This window comes from Bubalus bubalis, chromosome 6, assembly GCF_019923935.1.
Source record: "Bubalus bubalis isolate 160015118507 breed Murrah chromosome 6, NDDB_SH_1, whole genome shotgun sequence".
NCBI classification, from domain to species: Eukaryota; Metazoa; Chordata; class Mammalia; order Artiodactyla; family Bovidae; genus Bubalus; species Bubalus bubalis.
Window position 1 is genome coordinate 53,609,498 of NC_059162.1, and position 21,213 is coordinate 53,630,710.

A 21,213-nucleotide genomic window follows, 5' to 3' on the forward strand; every position below is an offset into this window, starting at 1 on the left:
CCCAAACTAGTTTAAAAAAATTATCTCTAAATTCACTGTGGGCAAGGCTGAGTATTGTGAGCTCCTTTAGTGACATTATTTATACTGGGTCTGTGATGGGCATCACATCAGACCACTGCAAGCGTTGCTAGGGAAGCATTTGATAACAATGACTACTTGTCCAAACTTTGCCCCCGGACTGTGGAAGTCCTGACTATGGACAACAGTTTGGGGCATCCCCAGATGCTTTTAAGGTGTTTGTTCACTCTGAATTTTATAGAAATCAACCATCAAAAGATTTGTTGAGAATGACAAACCTAATGTGAAATGAGAACTGTATCCAGTTAACTAAAAATCTGTTATATCAGATCAGATCAGATCAGATCAGATCAGTTGCTCAGTCATGTCCGACTCTTTGCGACCCCATGAATTGCAGCACGCCAGGCCTTCCTGTCCATCACCAACTCCCAGAGTTCACTCAGACTCACGTCCGTCGAGTCAGTGATGCCATCCAGCCATCTCATCCTCTGTCGTCCCCTTCTACTCCTGCCCCCAATCCCTCCCAGCATCAGAGTCTTTTCCAATGAGTCAACTCTTGGCATGAGGTGGCCAAAGTACTGGAGTTTCAGCTTTAGCATCATTCCTTCCAAAGAAATCCCAGGGCTGATCTTCAGAATGGACTGGTTGAATCTCCTTGCAGTCCAAGGGACTCTCAAGAGTCTTCTCCAACACCACAGTTCAAAAGCATCAATTCTTCGGCACTCAGCCTTCTTCACAGTCCAACTCTCACATCCATACATGACCACAGGAAAAACCATAGCCTTGACTAGACGAACCTTTGTTGGCAAAGTAATGTCTCTGCTTTTGAATATACTATCAAGGTTGGTCATAACTTTCCTTCCAAGGAGTAAGCGTCTCTTAATTTCATGGCCGCAGTCACCATCTGCAGTGATTTTGGAGCCCAGAAAAATAAAGTCTGGCACTGTTTCCACTGTTTCCCCATCTATTTCCCATGAAGTGATGGGATGGAATGCCATGATCTTCGTTTTCTGAATGTTGAGCTTTAAGCCCACTTTTTCACTCTCCACTTTCACTTTCATCAAGAGGCTTTTGAGTTCCTCTTCACTTTCTGCCATAAGGGTGGTGTCATCTGCATATTTGAGGTTATTGATATTTCTCCTGGCAATCTTGTTTCCAGCTTGTGTTTCTTCCAGTCCAGCGTTTCTCATGATGTACTCTGCATAGAAGTTAAATAAGCAGGGTGACAAAATACAGCCTTGATGTACTCCTTTTCCTATTTGGAACCAGTCTGTTGTTCCATGTCCAGTTCTAACTGTTGCTTCCTGACCTGCATACAAATTTCTCAAGAGGCAGATCAGGTGGTCTGGTATTCCCATCTCTTTCAGAATTTTCCACAGTTTATTGTGATCCACACAGTCAAAGGCTTTGGCATAGTCAATAAAGCAGAAATAGATGTTTTTCTGGAACTCTCTTGCTTTTTCCATGATCCAGCAGATGTTGGCAATTTGATCTCTGGTTCCTCTTCCTTTTCTAAAACCAGCTTGAACATCTGGAAGTTCACGGTTCACATATTGCTGAAGCCTGACTTGGAGAATTTTGAGCATTACTTTACTAGCATGTGAGATGAGTGCAATTGTGCGGTAGTTTGAGCATTCTTTGGCATTGCCTTTCTTTGGGATTGGGATGAAAACTGCCCTTTTCCAGTCCTGTGGCCACTGCTGAGTTTTCCAAATTTGCTGGCATACTGAGTGCAGCACTTTCACATCATAGTCTTTCAGGATTTAGAATAGCTCAATTGGAATTCTATCACCTCCACTAGCTTTGTTCGTAGTGATGCTTTCTAAGGCCCACTTGACTTCACATTCCAGGATATCTGGCTCTAGGTCAGTGATCACACCATCATGATTATCTGGGTCGTGAAGATCTTTTTTGTACAGTTCTTCTGTGTATTCTTGCCATCTCTTCTTAATATCTTCTGCTTCTGTTAGGTCCATACCATTTCTGTCCTTTATTGAGCTCATCTTTGCATGAAATGTTCCTTTGGTATCTCTGATTTTCTTGAAGAGATCTCTAGTCTTTCCCATTCTGTTGTTTTCCTCTATTTCTTTGCACTGATTGCTGAAGAAGGCTTTCTTATCTCTTCTTGCTGTTCTTTGGAACTCTGCATTCAGATGTTTATATCTTTCCTTTTCTCCTTTGCTTTTCCCTTCTCTTCTTTTCACAGCTATTTGTAAGGCCTCCCCAGACAGCCATTTTGCTTTTTTGCATTTCTTTTCCATGGGGCTGGTCTTGATCCCTGTCTCCTGTACAATGTCAGGAACCTCAGTCCATAGTTCATCAGGCACTCTATCTATCAGATCTAGGCCCTTAAATCTATTTCTCACTTCCACTGTATAATCACAAGGGATTTGATTTAGTTCATACCTGAATGGTCTAGTGGTTTTCCCTACTTTCTTCAATTTAAGTCTGGCTTTGGCAATAAGGAGTCCATGATCTGAGCCACAGCCAGCTCCTGGTCTTGTTTTTGCTGACTGTATAGAGCTTTCCCATCTTTGGCTGCAAAGAATCTAATCAATCTGATTTCAGTGTTGACCATCTGGTGATGTCCATGTATAGAGTCTTCTCTTGTGTTGTTGGAAGACGGTATTTACTATTACCAGTGCATTTCCTTGGAAAAACTCTATTAGTCTTTGCCCTGCTTCATTCCGTATTCCAAGGCCAAATTTGCCTGTTACTCCAGGTGTTTCTTGACTTCCTACTTTTGCATTCCAGTCCCCTATAATGAAAAGGACATCTTTTTTGGGTGTTAGTTCTAAAAGATCTTGTAGGTCTTCATAGAACCATTCAACTTCAGCTTCTTCAGCGTTAGTGGTTGGGGCACAGACTTGGATTACTGTGATATTGAATGGTTTGCCTTGGAAACGAACAGAGATCATTCTGTTGTTTTTGAGATTGCGTCCAAGTACTGCATTTCGGACTCTCTTGTTGACCATGATGGCTACTCCATTTCTTCTGAGGGATTCCTGCCCACAGTAGTAGATATAATGGTCATATGAGTTAAATTCACCCATTCCAGTCCATTTCAGGTCGCTGATTCCTAGAAAGTCGACATTCACTCTTGCCATCTCTTGTTTGACCACTTCCAATTTGCCTTGATTCATGGACCTGGCATTCTAGGTTCCTATGCAATATTGCTCTTTACAGCATGGGACCTTGCTTCTATCACCAGTCACATCCACAGCTGGGTATTCTTTTTGCTTTGGCTCCATCCCTTCATTCTTTCTGGAGTTATTTCTCCACTGATCTCCAGTAGCATATTGGGCACCTACTGACCTGGGGAGTTTCTCTTTCAGTATCCTATCATTTTGCTTTTTCATACTGTTCATGGGGTTCTCAAGGCAAGAATACTGAAGTGGTTTGCCATTCCCTTCTCCAGTGGACCACGTTCTGTCAGATCTCTCCACCATGACCTGCCCATCTTGGGTTGCCCCACAGGCATGGCTTAGTTTTATTGAGTTAGACAAGGTTGTGGTCCTAGTGTGATTAGATTGACTAGTTAACATTTAAATGTGATATCAACACAGTAAGCTTCAGTGGCATTAGGTACATTGTAACTTAAAGTGCCTACATCTTAGGGAACTAATGACAGCCTTCATGGTGCTTGCCTGTGTGCTCAGTGGGACTCTTTGGGACACCACAGACTGTAGCCTGCCAGGCTTCTTTGTGCATAGGATTATCCTGGCAAAAATACTGAAACAGGTTGCTGTTTCCTCCTCCAGAGGATGTTCCCGACCCAAGGATCGAAACTGCATCTCCTGCATTGGCAGGTGGATTCTTTACTACTGAGCCATCTGGGAAACCCCGACAGCCTTCCTCAGATGTGGCTAAAGAAATGACTTCATCTGAACTCAAAGGAGACTTCTTTCCCCACTCCTTCCCCCAAATGCTTATTCTGTATTGCTTACATAACCTCTCAGATGTCCTCTGCCATGTTCTATTGCAATGGCTCCTTCTGAATGCAAACTGTAGCTGATGTGGTCATTGTGCCCATTTTCCCCCAAGAGTTTACCTGTGGTGAAAGGCATGTCCAGGGCCTGAGGGCAGGAACCCAAAGGAAACAAAGATGGAGTGTTGCTGAGCTAAACAAGCAGCTATGTGTCTTCTTTGTTCTTTCTCCTTGGACCATGAGAGCACACAGCTGCCTTGCTTGGGATACAGATGCTGTGGGACGGGGCTTGGGGCTATGGAAATAATAACACCCAATGGGACTAAACCATCACTTGTCTTCCTTGCTACGCTCACTTCCTTCACTGCAGCAAAAACCATGGTCATCCTTCTCTCCCACCATTTCTGTCCAGTCACCTTACAGGCACATCACACTCTCACCTGACTTGCCAGAGAAAGAGAGGGTCTCTGTTGGGATGCACAGAGGAGTCCCAAGTTTTATAGTGACATTACTCTGTCCTTCCTGCCCCAAACTCCTTCTGTTGATTATAGAGAGTTCTCAGTTCGCGGGTGCTCCTTCTTTCAGTTTTGCTCTCTGTAGAAATTGGCCCAGCTGCTATTTGGGGGATAGCATTTCCCACTGAGGGGCTTCCCAGGGGGCCCTAGTGTTAAAGAATTTGTCTGCCAATGCAGGAGACATTGGAGACATGGGTTCGATCTCTGAGTCGGGAAGATACCCTGGAGGAGGAAATGACAACCCCATCCAGTGTTCTTGCCTGGAAAATCCCATGAACAGAGGAGCTTTGTGGGCTACAACCCATGGAGTCACACAGAGTCAGACACGATTGAGAGACTGAGCACACACTTCTCCCACTGAGGTCTGCATGGACTCTGTCCCTGTAGGCTGCAGGGTTGAGAGTGGTGTTAAGTCCCTAACTTTTTGGCAGGAAGGGAGAAGCTTTTAGATTGAGTATAAGCTAAAACAGATTTCCCCCTCTCAACTGAGATCCTTGATACTTCCTGTGTTGCAATAACAACGACCCCTCCTCAGGATATGGGTTCTACAGTTTAACCCCTGCAGGCTCACTAGGGAGGTGGGGCTCAGAGAGTGGGAGTTCAAGTGCCACCCTTTCACGAAGGCTCCATCTGCAGAGCACTCCCTGTAATTTTCTTTCTGCTTCTGTAATCTCAGCGGGACAGAGGTGTCCCTATTCCTCTTTGCACAGCCCTGTCTGTGCTCAGCACCTCCTGTGCCCTCTATAATTTCCCTCTTCCTTACAAAATGCAGGCTTCTCTCTCTGTATTTACAGCCATCTAATCAGCTGGTAATTTACTTTCAATCAGTGTCAGATTGTGTTTCTCAGATTTGTATCTCTTCATTTAGTGAGGCAATTATTGGCTTTCCTTTTTACCATCATTTCACCTGTTAGCTGCCATGTTGTGCTGATTAATAATCCCTTTAGTATGAAGGTATAAACTATCAACTAAGGGAGCATTTATCAAAAGCTAGACAAGACAAGGCTTCTCAGGTGGTGCAGTGGTAAAGCATCTGCCTATCAATGAAGAAGATGCAAGAAATGCCAATTTGCTCCACGGGTCAGAAAGATGTCCTGGAGAAAGGAATGGTTACCCACTCCAGTATTCTTGCCTGGGAAATCCCATGGACAGAGGAGCCTGGCTACAGTCCACAGGGTTGCAAAAGTTGGACACGACTGAGTGACTGAACACACACGCAGACAACACTTACATCACAGGCAAGTTCAAATGCCAGAAAATGGAGTAGAGTCTTTCCCGCCCAGTCTTATGCTTAGTCTTAAATCTCTCAGTCATCAGTGTCATATCTAGATTTCTAGAAGCTTTCTATTATTTAACTCCAGCCAGGAATCATTTTCCTTACCTGGCTGCCTGTTAGGACCATCTTGAATGGTTAGAGGTGGGGGAAGGGTGGTGGGGCTGTGCCAAGGTGTTTTGTGCCGAAGACTTGAGCTACACGTGGTTATAGAGGCTGCTTGATAACATCTAAAAAACTGTAGGCCAATAACAGGAAATTATTTTTGTGGCTTGTGAAGGTGGTTAAGTCAAGCAGAATAGAAACTGGAGCAATGAAGATAGCAGGTGAAGGCAGAGAGACTGAGGGAAATCACATCCACCTAGACCCTTTAAGTGCACCTTGGACGCTTCACTAGACAGGGGAAGTGTTCTTAAATGGCTGATGTTAGTAATCTGTTGGTCTGTCTTCTCTTCTGAGAAAGACTCTACTAGTGGGACAGAATCACAGCTGGGAGCCCTTGACCCCTGCCTGTGCTCAACACTGTCTCCTTTGTCTGATGTATCCCCAAGGGCATTCTAGGATTTCTCTAGAGGGACTTACTGGCAGCCATCTGTTTGAAGCATGTAGATAGAGTGATGGATAATAGGGGATCTGTTTCAAACTTTCCTGGCATGGTGGGCAAGCTGTTTTCCTTTACAGGAAAAGTGGGAGAAAAGTATAGCTCCTGGAGGCAGACTACATGAGTTCAAGTCCCAGGGGCATCGCTTAGCTTTGTGATCCTGGACAGGGTTCTTAACCTTAACATACCTCAGTTTCCCCACATGGGAACTGAGAAGAATCATTTGGGACACTCATTTGGGAGACCTGTCCTCAGAGCTTAGTGGCCCAGCCACCAGACCAGGGTCTGGAGTTAGGGGTCTTCCAGAAGGACTGGCAAGGGTGAAGAAATAGCAGACCCCTACCTAGATCTGTTTAAGGAAGGGGCACCTGGGAACACCAGGCAGCCGAGTAGCCCAGTGGGAGCACTAGATCCTCTCTGGGGTTAGCAGCGGATGTGAGTCTGTCCGTTCTCGGGTGTTGTGCTAAGGCCGTGGAGCCAGGTAGGAGAATAAACATCACAAAGTGAGTTAGGCCCTCCCTGCTACTCATGCCTCAGAATCACTTCTATGGCTTCATGAGAGTCAGACCTGAGACTCCACCTTGGAGTTACTGAGATGAACAAATCTTGAGGTCAGGCCTCAAGTTTGCAGCTCTTTCCTGGGCTGACCCCAGGCTCTGACAGGAGGAGCTAAAGTCAGCAAAGCCAGGGGAAATGAGGTGGAATTCACACTGGAATCAGCCTACAAACTCGCACGTCTTTGGACAGATTCTGACTGTATTCATTTGCTAGGGCTGCTGTAACAAAGACCCACAAACAGGGTGACTTACACAATAGAAATTTGTTGTCTCGCGGTTCTGGAGGCTAGAAGTCTAAGATCAAGATGTGGGCAGCTGTGGTTCTTCCTGAGGGCTTGGAGGAAGACCCTGTCCCATCCCTTTGTCTTGGATCTGGGGCTCTGCTCACAATCTGATGTTTACAGGCTTGCGATGCATTGCCCCATCTCCGCTTGCAAGTTCTCTTCGTGTTCTCTCTATGGTGTGTCTGTCTCTGGGTCCTAATTTCTCCTCTTTGTTGGAGATAAAGATACCGTTATTATGGATTGTGACCTTAATTTAAATTGATTACCTCTATAAAGACCTTATCCCCCTACTCCCCACCAAAAAAAGGTTACATTCTGAGGTGCTAGGGGTTAAGGTTTTAACGCATCTTTTTGAGGGAAAATAATTCAACCCAAAATCTTGACCAGGTGGGAACTGGATGATAAAGAGTAGAAGAGGAGTAGGAATCATCTGAAATACTTGGGAAGGACATCTGGGCTCCTTGACATGCTCTCAAAACTCAAAATCACATTTGAAAATTTCTGGGGAAAAAAAAAGAAAAACTCACAGTATAATCAAGAGATCTGATCTGGATAGATAAGTAACGTTCAGAAAGAATTCTGGTAACAAAAGTGGAGGTAATCCTGAAGGAAGAAATTATTGTGTCTGCAAAGAGAGCTCTTTGGTAAGTTCATATCTTAAAGGGTTGTTGGGAGAGGAATAAATAATCAAGAATCTAACCTGCAAAACAAAGCTGAAAGTGAAAGGCATCTTACCAAAAAACCTTAGGTGATGCAGTGAACTTTGTTACATAGGTGTAGAGCAATGAGAACAAATGGTAAAGAGGTGATGGATGGTAACTTAACTTACTGTAGTCATTTCACTATATAGACATATATCCAATTATTGCATTGGGTGCCTTAAACTTCTACAATGTTCTATGGCATGTATTGCAATAAAACTGGAAAGAAAATAAAATGTAAACGAGTAATTTAAAAATGAGAAAAATAGTGATTTCTGCCTTAAATAAATGATCTTTACTATTAAAAGTTCCAAATGTGGAAGAGACATTCCTTGGGGCAGAAGATATATGTCAACAGTTGATAATAGGCAGCTATTTTGTTTTGAGTACTTTAATAGAAAGAATATATATCAAATTGTAAAGGCAGAAGAAAGATGGCTAAAGAGGAAGCATATCCAAATATAGATGAGCTGACAGAAAGAAATCACATAGTCTGCCTCAGATGAGTTCAGAAATTTACCCTAGACCAGGAGCTGGCAAACTGTTTTCTGTAAAGGTGATATTTTAGGCTTTGTGGGCCATGTGGTCGTGGTTGCAGTTACTCAAGACTGCTTTTGTAGTGTGAAAGCAGCCACTGATAATTTGGAAATGAATAGGTGTGGTTGTGCTCTAATGAGACTTTATTTATAAAAGCAGGCAGCTAGCCAGATTTAGGCTGGGCTGTAGTTTGTAGATCCCTGCACTAAAGTAATGACAACCCTGGAAAATGAAAAAAATCACTGTAGGTCATCTTTGAGGAGAAGAGCTGAAAACAAAAAGGGGAGTTTTTTTTTTTTTTTAAGTATAATTGATTTACAGTGTTGTGTTAATTTCTGCTGCACAGAAAAGTTACTCTCTTATACATATATACACATTCTGTTTCATATTCTTTCCCACTGCAGTTTATCACAAATACTAAATATGGTTTCTTGTGCTTTATAGTAGTACCTTGTTTATCCATTCTATGTATAATAGTCTGCATCTGCTGATGCCAGCCTCCCACTGCATCCCTCCTCCTCCCCTACTCTCCTTTGGCAACCACATGCCTGTTCTCTATGTCTGTGAGTCTGCTTTTGTTTCATAGGTAGGTTCATTTGTGTCATATTTTAGGTTCTACATGTAAGTGATATCATATGGTATGCATCCTTCTCTTTCTGACTTACTTAGTCTGATAATCTCTAGCTCCATTCTGTAAATGGCATTATTTCATTCTTTTTTATGGCTGAATAATACTCTATTGATGCGAGCAGCTGACTTATTGGAAAAGACCCTGATGCTGGGAAATAGTGAAGGAAAAAAGAGAAGAGGGTGGAAGAGGATGAGATGTTTGGATAGCATCACTGACTCAATGGACGTGAAGTTGGGCAAGCTCTGGGAGATAGTGAGGGAGAGGGAGACCTGGTGTGTCACAGTCCATGGGGTTGCAAAGCGACAGAACAACAATATTTTGTTGTATGTATATTTTATATGTATATGTAATATGCATTTATATTTTATATGTATATGTATATATATTAATATAGGGTTTTTCAGGTGGCACCAGTGGTAAATAATCCACCTGCCAATGCAGGGAACACAAGAGATGCGGGTTTGAACTCTGGGTCAGGAAGATCTCCTGGAGTAGGAAATGACAACCCACTCCAGTATTCTTCCCTGGAAAATTCCATGGACAAGAGGAGCCATGGGGTTGCAAAGAGTCAGATACCACTGAGTGACTGAGTAAAGGAGAGATCTGGACTTGAATTTCTGAAGTCCTTTTCAACTTGAAATTATGCTATCCCCAAACAGCTGAAAGAATCTAGGGATGCGTAGCCTAAAGCAGGAAGTAATGAAAGGGAACAATGGGAGTTCTTTTTAATTATCCAAAGGACTGTCTTGAAGAAAAAGTATTAGATTTGCTCTGTAAGTCGGGTCAGAGGGAAGACCACTTCTTAATGGTGAAATGGCTTCCAGGTGAGGCAGTGACCATTTAGCAGAAGTATGATACAGATTCTCCTCCAGCCTCTCTGAAAGTACTTGGCACAATCGTACAAATGTGTGTGAGAATTGTATTAAAATTCCCATCATAAGCACTCACACAAACCCTTGGGAATTTCTCTAGACCTGCTCACCTCCAATTCACCTACTTTTTATTTCTCCTCCACCAGCATCCCGTGTATCTGCTCGTGTGGCTCTATGCCCTTTATTCTCTCTTTTGTTCCTGAGATTAGCAAGTTTATTTGGTGTTCCCTTTTCAGGTTGTGACTTTCTCTATCTGTCCTTTGGCCCTTCAGACCATAAGTCAGTAGGTACCATCACAAATGACCTTCCCAAACCAACAGAATGGTGTATAGTGAAATTGCCATTGTCTGGCCCCCATCTGACATAGGAGGGAAGAAGAACACTGCAGGACTCCCTGTCAGTTGCATAGAAGCATCTGCACAGGGTGGAAGGTTGGACTTGATGGCCACTAATGTTCCCTTCTATGCCCAGATTCTACGACTTTCTCAATTATATTTGTCACTGTTCACAGGGTGGGCGACAAATAGAAAGTTTAAAATGATTCTTTTCAATGGTAGTGCTTATCTAAGAATGCCACCATTCAATAAGCCACTTATAAGTATAGACGCTTCTCCTTGATTTTGTCTTTGAACTACCTGCGGCGGAGCACAGGCAGCTTTTGGAGCAGAGGAGACGAGCTGATGTTTCTTCATTTACCTTCTTTTGTCTGGGGTCCCATATGAACAAAGGCAGCCTGTGAAGTACAGCCAGATGTAGAGAGGAAGAGGGAACCCACATTCATCATAGAACAATCCACTGCTGATGGCCCATGTGGCCAAACTTTGGCCTTTCAGCCCTCTGAGCATAACAAGATTCAATGCTGTTTGAAAAGTTTGCAGGGAGAAGAGTAGGGACATGGTTGTGTTGACCCCCAAATAAATCAATTCCAGTGAAAAATAGCAGTAGACTAGGACCCTGACCCACAGATCCTGTGTAATGGCTCTTCCCCTTCACGGTGATCTGATTTCAAACAAACAAACAAATATGATCACATCGCTCCACCAATACTCTCCAAACGTCTTTATAATAATATCCAAATTCTAGATCATGCTTAAACGGTCTGATTCTTGCCTCTCACTTCAACCTCATCTCATATACTTATTCTAATATTTATTTCTTGAAGGCAGAAACCTTTTCTTGTGCCTTGTTGCATCAGCAATGCTGAGAACAGTACTTGGCATATACTTTAATAATTATTTGTTGAATAAATGAGTTCAGACTTGACTTCCAAAGAACTTGACTGAATTCATATAATGGAACCTCTCATTACTAAATTCTTAAGAATAATCCCTTTTCAGAAATTCCATTTCCATATCCCTGTCACTCAGAAGTAAAAAGCATCAGTTTGATTAATAAGAGCACAGCCAAGAAAGTAAAGAATGATATCGTGTCTAGTTCAAAGTCCTTGGGGAAATTTGGTTGGGAGGATGGAATTACCCAAGTTGGACTCTGCCCAGCATACCAGGCTTAAGTTATTGGGTAAGAGTACATTAGAAAAATGAATTTTGGCAGCTGACAAAATATTCTCTTTATGTGGAAGTAAGTGACCTTGGATTTAGTTTCTCTTAAAGACTGGCTTTTTCTGGCAGGGGCAAGAGATGATACTTTGAAGGAGCCAGTATTTTGCAATGACAGCAGCAAGTACCAGGAAACTTTTGGGTGGTTCTACTGCATCCATTTCTCAGCATCCATTACAGTAGGAATGTGATGGTTTAGATTTGCTTTTTGTTTTGGCAGTGTTTGGCCTCTTCTTTGGAGAATCATCCATGACTGTAACTGACTGTATTCCAAGATTCATGAGCCTTGGCACCTGAATCAGATACCTATAGATAAAAAGAAACCATTTATTTACTCCTTTTTTCTTTCTCCTTTCTTCCTCCCTATTGGACTGTCCCAAGTTGTCAGTGAATGAGTCAAGTATTCAACACTTTTTTCCAGAGACTGGCTTTGGAAAAGCCAATACAGTCTATCATATGGTTTCTCAATGAGTTCATCATGACATTCTGGGACTTTGAAAAGACATATTTTCTATGTCAAGTTGTCCTAGGATAGCTTATACCCCTTTGTTCATTCTTGGCAAGATAGATGGAGGACAGAGTGACAACACAGCAAGATGAAAAGAAAAGAGTGGGGGGAGGAAGGTTGTAGAAATTGACGTCAGGAGTGGAGGGTACAGACAGAGCAGAGGGTAAAATAAATGGCAGGGAGGGGTGAGAGACCTCCTTGTCAGAATTGCTCACTATTCCAGCATGTTCCTAAGACTGGAAAAGAATTTAAATGCTGGAAGCCTTCTTTGAGGTATTTATAGTCTCTGCTAATAAGATCATAAATAATCACCTTTATTGTGAATCCAAATAGAGTATGTAATGCCAGTCATGGTGGGGTTTGGAGGAAACCACCCCAAAACCCTTCCCTAACCAGTCTGGGCTGGTGCCTACCAACTCTGCTCCCAACCTTTCTTTGCACTAAAGTCCTACCTCTCACAGCCCCTGAGAAAGCGCTGGCATTTTACCTGGGAGGTCAGCTGAGAGGAACGGGGTCCTTTTATTTAGCTGTCAGCTAAGAATGCAAGCGATCTTAGCTCGAAGTTTGGAATGCGGTCATGGAGGTGGGGTGGCAGCTGCGGCTGCTATCTCACTGGAGAGCTCTGGGGAGGCAAGAACAGCAATAAAAGACACCTGCTTGGGGCCAATGAGGCGACCTAGAAGATTAGTGGCAACATGTGTGAGCTACAAAATGACCACTGCTTTGCTTCTCCCCTTCAAATCTCCTGCAAGAATATCTGCTGTGGCCACTCTAATGGGACACGTGCAGGGGAGGGAACTCTGGGAAAGGCAGTTCATCCTCACCAAGTTGACACTATCAAGCCACCCTGCCAGGTCAGCTGCTTCCATGGCCCTGCCATGACATCACATCGCCCTTCTCCGAATATTCAGCCTACATTAAGTATCGATGCCATAGGCTTCGAGCAGGGCTGGTGCTATTGGTAGAATGAGGAGAAAGACTGGGAGGTTAGCATGTTCTAGAGAAGATCTGGAGAAGGCAATGGCACCCCACTCCAGTACTTTTGCCTGGAAAATCCCAGGGACGGAGGAGCCTGGTAGGCTGTAGTCCATGGGGGTCACTAAGAGTCAGACATGACTGAGCGTCTTCACTTTCACTTTTCACTTTCATGCATTGGAGAAGGAAATGGCAACCCACTCCAGTGTTCTTGCCCGGAGAATCCCAGGGACGGGGGAGCCTGGTGGGCTGCCGTCTATGGGGTCGCACAAAATTGGACACGACTGAAGTGACTTAGCAGCAGCAGCAGCAGAGGAGATCCAACCACAGATTAAACTCCAGCTGCAAAGGAAAAGGATCTCATCCTTCGGGTGTATACAATAGGGGTCAGGCATTTTGCTTTTCATGACCTTCTCACATAGCCAACCACCAAGTGCACTTTTGCAGTTTCTGTCCTGCACAAAGATGTCCAACCAAGGAGAAATATAGCCCTACTTCTCTCACAAGTGCTCCAACCTTGAGGAATAAAAAATGTTTTCAATCCAAGGGCCTGGAAGAGGCAACTTTTTACAGTTTGCACAAAGTGTACGACTGGGAATGTTCGCACTGGAAGTGTAGCTTCGCCCCTTGCATCACCTGCTTGTAGCTGTCTCCCATGCTTTTTTTCTTTGGGACAGCCGAGGCAGGGTGGTGTGCCTAGACTTCGCATATTGACCCCTAGAGGAGCTCAGCTCCTGGCCCTCCTGTCTGGGGTCTGAGTGCACCTCCATGTGAGGAAGGTGGGAGCTTAGAGGAGCAAAGTTCTCCTAAAGCATTGGGACAATGGTACCTTCATCATAATTTTGAAGAGTTCCTCCTTTTCTCTTTGAAGATCAGCAGAGTATTTCAATGAGAAAATTGAGCTTGATAGAAGAGGATTTGTGGTTTGTGTGTGTGTGTTTTACAAAGTGAGGCGATAGAAACACATTTTGAAAGAACCAACTTTCCAACAAGATGGGAGGCAGGCTGTTCACTGATTTTGGCCACATACAGTCTGTGGGCTCATAGAACAGAAATGTGCCGGGTCAGGATGCCCTGATAGCTTGGTATCTATTGAGGATGCTTCTTTCTCTCCTGTGTCATGGCTCAGATCCAGCTGCTTTAGCACCTCCAGCCTTCTGCTTTGATGTCACTTTGTGCTTCTGCTTTGGTACTTACAGCCCAGCACACTCCTAATGGTGCTATTGTGGGACAGATAATGAGCTGGTTTTGAACAAGTCTTCATATTTCCTTTTAAGCATCAAATGAAATACTGAAAGTATGTAATGCTTGTGATGAAAATTGTAGTGAAATGTCCAACTGGCCCAGAGCAGATTCTGCTCCAAGAATCAAAAAAAGATGAACTAGTTGGCTAAAGAGCACACATATATTGTTTTCTAAGCTCTCTGAGATAGACACAATCAATCATCATTATATGGTGGGCACTTTGTGCTGTTTAGGGGGCCAGGCCTGGAGCCATTCACATACTGACATCTGTAGACCTAACCCAAAGCAAAACTGTACCATTCAGGAAGTCTGTTTTTATGTCCGCGAATCCTCACTAATTCTCTTTTATCTGCATCCCTTTATCTCCTCTCTTCATCAGTCTTTACTGTTTTGCAACATGGAAAATATAATAAAGATAGTTAATGTGTATTACACACAGGGCATATGCAGGGCATTTTGCTGAGCACTTCACATAAATTGAATATTATCCAATAAATATTTATATAGAACTTACATTTATATAGAACTTAATACATATTAGAAAATGTGCCAGGTGCTGGGGATACGGAATAAAGCAGACAAAAATCCCTTCCTTTGTGGAATTGACATCTCAAAGGGAGATAAAGAGAATTTAAAGGGTAAAACAAATGATATGAAGATAATGATAAATGCATTGTAAAATAAATAAATACAGGCATTGTAGAAAAGTAAAATGAAGTAGGGTGCTAGGAAGTGCTGGTGAGCGCTGAGGAGGGAGGGGGTGGCTACTGTAAATAGGGTGGGTGGCAGACCTGAAAGGAGGTCCACACGGCATCTCTGAAGACAGATAATGCTGTTATCCTCATTTCACAGGTGAAGAAACCGAGGCTTAGAATATAAAAACTTTTTCTCAAGAATAGATCTACTAGCTATTCTTATACCAGAGTCTATCTCTTCCAGAAGCATTTGCTATAACTTTCTTCCTCGCTCTAGAAAGCAAAATTATTGTACACAGTTAAGGAATTATGTCAGCAGGGGCTATGCCCAAAGTGTGAGAAAGGGAAAGTTCCATTGTTTGTGGCTCCTATAGTCAGGATGGCTTAGTCAGCTTGCTTGCTGGTCTCCCTCTTGAGCTAGAATGGACCTCTCTGCGTGATGCTACCTGGGATTCCATGGCCACAGAACAGATTAAAAAAAAAAAAAACAAAAAACAAACTCAGTCAATTAAAAAAAATAGACTTTATTTTTAGAGAAGTTTTAGGTTCACAGCAAATTGAGTGGAAAGTACAGAAAATTCATGCCCCCCTCCCCATTCCCACCCACCAGCCTCCCCCACGATGGACATTCCATCTTTTATTTACAATCTTTTATTTTCTTCCTGTCCTGTTCCCTCTTCATGTGTTAAATCTGGGCTGCAGACTCAAACACTATTGCTCCCTGGGTGCTGAGACCCTGATGCACACTTAGGCTGTCCTGTCCTTCTTGGGGCTGGTCCTTCTTTGCAAGGAGGACCCAGCACCTGCAGAGGAGATCAGAAGGGCATACAGCAAACTGGACAGAGAGACGGCTGGCTTCCTGAGTGCTGGCAGAGCCGTGAGCTGATGTAGGTCCGAGGTCGCCCTTGCCTCATATCCCTGTCAATTCAAGCAACCTTCTCCCGGCCAAGGTTGTGTGTTTTTTTTTCCCCTCTAGGAATTTCTCAGTCCTGGGTTTCCCTTTTGCTTTTCAGTTTCTCATTGTGAGCTGGCTCATCTCGCCCTCCAGACTTGCATGAAAACTCCTTATTGGATGTTGAGCCCTGAACGAATTTCTGTCTGCTGCCACGTGCTGAGTCATGGTTCGTGTGACTCCTCACTGACTCCTGGCTGCCTTCTAGGCAGACGGGCCTGCCTGGGACTGAGAGGAAGCAGCGGCCAGCCAGACACCCACACCTCTAGGCAGAGTCACTTCTGAGATGCCTTCTTCCGACCTCGGGGTGAAAACGAGTCATTGGCCAGCTGGGTGGGGAGAGAGGAGTGGGGTGGGGGTTGGCTGACATCATGCCTGATCTTTCCTGCCGGGTTTGAGGGAAGGTCATGCTTAAGCTTGGCTTTTGAGGGAAAAGGAGGTGACGTCATCGATGAGCTTTCTCTGCTTGAGCATCAGGGGATGGAGTCACTTCCAGGTTTGTCTTCTTTAGAAGAGTGAGATCATGCAGCTTTTCCCCATATTTCGGGCCGAGGAGTGAGGGGAAGAGGGTATACTGGACTGGGATGTGCCTTATTTAAGATGCCGGGGCGGTTCTGAAGCCCTCTTTGCCTTCCTACAGAAAAGCAGGCTTCTCTTTGGGAAGGTGCCTGAGGGACCAGCCCTCCCGGGGCAGCGCAGGGCTTGGCAAGTCTGCTTTTCTGCTCGGCACTATGATTTTCATGGACTCCTTCCTCCATTAAAAAAAAATTAAGAATGTTATTTTATGATTGTGTTGGTATGAAAATAAGTATAATGCAGGCTGGAATCATTATTACATATGCATTATTATATTCCTTTTCTTCTGATTTTAAGAGAAAATGAAAGCATTTGCTGTGGGTCTCTAAAAAGTTTCATGGACCTTAGGCCCTCTCTGTCTGATGGATAAATTGGCCGTGAGGTCGGGGGTCTTCTCATTTTCAGACAGGAATCTGGGCATGGAGCAAGAACAGACAGGACACCAGCAGCTCCCTGCCCTCACTTTGCCTGACTGAAATGCTCTGCTGGAATTGGGCTACAAGACTGCACAGAATGCAGCCTGTCTTCTTATACAGACAGGGCACTAAGCAGAAGCAGAGTGGTCCATCAGACAACAGCCTTGCTTAAGAGGACTGACTTCTGGTGAACAGCCCTTACAGTGAGTAACTAATTCATCCGAGAGCGGATATTAGTCATTTCCTCAGGCAAAGGTAAACATCATTGGGGGCAGGGTTTGGAAATTCATGCCAAGTGGTCAGTGTTGAGGAAGCCATATAAGGTAAGAGTGATCACATACATTATTCACGTTCATTCGTTCAACAAATACTTATTGAACATCAACTATGTGCTAAGTGCCAGATTTAGGGGGATGCAAGTTCTGACATTCATGGAAGTTACATGTGTATTATACACTCCAAGGTATCTATAGCCACAGATAAGTTAGGAAAAGAGGAAGGGAGAAAGGCATTCAATTGTGAGAAGCCATGTCATTTATTACCTGCCAGCAGCCTGATAAGCATTGTCCCTTTATCCTCCTCTCCACCCATGAAGCACGAATGTGAAGGCAGGTCTATACCTCTGGTTGAGATACTTGCAGCATCAATACAGGTACCAATTCTGAAGTGTGACTGCCTCACCCAGACACACGCAGCAACTGGGCATGGCAGCTAGTGGAACATGGAATTAGGGGAAGGCTGAGCAGGAAGTCAAGTTTCCAGGAACTAGCTGGGGTCAAAATCCTGGGATATACACAACAGGAATTTCAGATTAGCCGTCTCCTTCAGGCAAGCACCAATGATCAGGGAACATCCAGCTCAAAGTAGGGTGTCAGAGACCATAGCATCTGAGACCCGGACCCAAGGAAGGTGAGTGAAAGCCAGTTCTACAGAGGAAGATTTTTTTTTTTTTTGCCTCATGTTAGGGGTGCATGCACGAAATGCGTGAACATCAACTGGTTTGATTAAAAAAAAAAGAACTGGTTCCAGGTATTCTTAGGAGTCAAGAATCTAGCAGTTTCTGAATGAACACTGCTTAGATTATTGTGTTGGTCTCTCAAAAATGTGAAATTGCTCATTCATTGTACACTACCTCTGCCATAGCATCTACTGAATGAAATTATCTAAAATGTACTTATTATAAGCAGATATGTTTCTTCAACTCTGATACTGTCCTTGTCTTTTCTTATACACTGAGACTCATGTATAACCCAGTCCTGTCCCACCCAGCCTTGGTCACATAATAGTAACTCAACAGAATAATGTGCTGAGACCCATAGTTGCCATCATTTGCTGGTCAACTATCATTCATTTCTGCTTTTAAGCTCAAACCCCATTACCCACCCACAACACTTTAGAAATAGAAGATTATTTTTTCTTCCTTCCACTCTTAAGCATCTGACCAAAGAATATGTCGTTCTTTGGATGAAATCCAATCTTCCCAGTCTATATGGTCTCCACTCCTCCCTCCCTCCCCTCCTCTCTCCCTCCTTTCCTTTCTTCCTACCTTCCTTTTTTCACTTCCTTCTGAGCAGTAAGTAGAGTGTATTGAACATTTTTGAGTCTGTTTTGGTTGATAATGAAAATACTTCTGGAATTCCAAATTCACCATTAGGAATTGTTTTCATTGGATAGAATGACAAATACTGATGCGGGAAGTCTGCAGACTAGTCTGAATCGATAAATCCTTGAGAAATGTATTGAAAGTTGGTTATGAGTAATCCTCAATCGACTATTTGAGGATTAATAGTCGCTATTTTTGTGTGATTTTCCATTTTCTCCTAAAAACCAAAGGCGGATGAATTTCTGATTAACTGAAGTTTCTGGTTATTTGGTTAAAGCTTTCTTTTACACTCTCTTCTTTTCCAGATGTGCCTGGGTTAAAATTTTAGGAAGAACCTAACAAGGGGGTAGGGGCTTCCCAGGTGGCTCTAGTAGTAAAGAACCTGCCTGATAATGCAGGTACACATAAGAGATGTGGGTTCTATCTCTGGATTGCGAAGATTTCCTGGAGGAGGGGAACCCGTTCCAGTATTCTTGCCTGGAGAATCCCATGGACAGAGGAGCCTAGCTGGCTACATGAAAGGGCCCACATGGGGTCTCATTGTTAAGATGGCTATCATGTTAACCTCACAAGCAAAGAATAAAATCACAGTGATCCTTGAAGCTGACCAAATTGCCCAAATGACATTCTGTTTTCTCACTGATGCCTATCTTCTCAAAGCTTCGAGACCACCAGATTCCAGACCTCCGGCCATGTGACCAAGCACTCAATGACAGGCTAAAAATTAAGCATCCCTTCAGAGAATTTTTCATTGATGGGGTATAGTAAAGACCCTGTCAAAAAGGGAGGGTGCTGGTTCTCCTTAAGAGCCAGTCATCCTCTCTTTTCCCTCTAATAAATTTCCCTTTTCTTGCCTGACTGCCCGCCTCTCTCTTTTTCTGTCTGCACTTGCCTTACACTACGGTCCATAGAGTTACACAGAGTCAGACATGACTGAAGCAACTTAGCATGCATGCAACAATGGAAAAATCCCTTCTTTTTATAAACCAACCACCTATTTGGCTGCAGGATCATCTCATGTTCATAATTATCTCTGGTTGCAAACATTTTACCTTGATTAATCAAAGCACTGCTGCTGCTACCAACAGCAGGGAAGAGCCTCTGGAAAGGACTCCAAAGTCACTCAGCCTCTTTAAAATCTCTACTATGCACAAATCTAGACTAGTACATGCCTGCCAGCACTTAAATTATTTTATCTAGCAAAGCAGGAGTGTGGCAATTACATTCTTTCAATTGCTTCTGTCAATTGAACTCTACCCACCTAATTAACAACTTTACCTAAAAAATGTTTTTCTACTTAAATGCTATATACTTTCATTGTAGAAGATTATAAAATATAGAGAAACAGAAAAATACAAAGACCACACATAATCACACTACTAAGCGATATGCTAACATTTTGGTGAATATCTGTCAAGTATTTTTTCTAGTTACACAATCTTTTATATTCAATGTAAATCTTCCATTTTAATAAAGAGTTGATATTTTTTCCATTAAAAATAAATCACAGACATTTCCTCCATGCAGATGAGTATCCATACAGGACGTGGCATTTAATGGCTATGTAGTGTCCAGTTTTATGTAGATGTATCATGATTTAGTTAATAAGTCTATCATGATTTAGTTAATAAAACCAACTACAGTTAGGTTGCTTTTTTTCACTATTGCATGTAGTACAGACATAGACGGCCTTGTACATATATCTCTGCAAGAAACCCCAATTCCTGCCTTATGGCAAATTCCCAGAAATGGGATAGCTGGCTGACAAGGCTTAAACTTTTTAAGTCTTTGGCTAAAATACTGCAAAACTGGCTTCCAGAAAGAATGTACCAATTCATATTCCTAAGATGGTTAAGAGACCAATTGTTTATCTATATCCTCAGTGGTATACAGTCTTCAAAATAAAACTTCACTAGTTTGGTTGTTGAAAATTGGGAACCTCATTTTCATGGAAACTTGCTTGAATACTGGTAAGGTTGAGTGCTGTTTTACATGTTTAATTGGCTATTTGTATGCGAGCCCTAGGGAATGGCTCATTAATGCCATCTACTCAATTTCCTATTGAGATGGCTATCCTTTTACTTATTGGTTTGTAGGTGACCTAATTGTTTGGCAGTTTCCACTGTCAGATCATTTCCAAAGATAAATTTTATGGCTATGTTTGTTCAACAGGCTTCTTTTCTGTTACCTTCTCTAAGAGGGTCATGGAAAGTGAATGCATGTTAAAAACTGTCCGGATTAAATACAAACCATATTTGAAACACTGAATATAAAAGAGAAACACAAATGGCAGAAAAAAGTGGAAACAATTGAAAGAAAGCACTCTTCTCCCCGCCCAGCCAAACAGTCATCTGATTAAATATTTTAAAAGAAAAAAGGAAGCAAGGAAGTCAGATGATCATATATTTTTTAACAACATAAAGTTACATTTCTTTAGACCTATATGAAAGGTGAAATTACTTTCCTTCCAAATTTGCATATAAAGTTTCTCCTAAGTAATTATTCTGTTTTGAAATGTTGCTGTGACTCCTTTTTACCTTAAGGGTGAAAATGAAATTTACTAGAAAAAAGCAATGTACATGGCCCATCGGCAGATTTCTTCTAGAGCTATGCTGCTCAATACACACTAGACTTTAGGTAAAGCATTCTCACTGCCTACACAGAAGACAAATAAATAGAGGACAGAAGGAAATTTTAGGAGGTGATGGATGTGTTTATGGCATAGATTGTGGTGATGATTTCACAGGTGTACACTTCTCTCCAAATTTTT

General features: G+C 42.9%; 1 long non-coding RNA gene across 1 annotated transcript; it reads right to left on the minus strand.

Moving 5' to 3' along the window:
• Positions 1–11,684: 11,684 nt before the first annotated feature.
• Positions 11,685–12,585, minus strand: LOC123334252. Its single transcript, XR_006552083.1, has 2 exons — positions 12,469–12,585; positions 11,685–11,779 (listed from the first exon to the last, which is right to left on the minus strand). It is a non-coding gene; the product is annotated as an uncharacterized LOC123334252 (long non-coding RNA).
• Between the last annotated feature and the right edge of the window lie 8,628 nt (positions 12,586–21,213).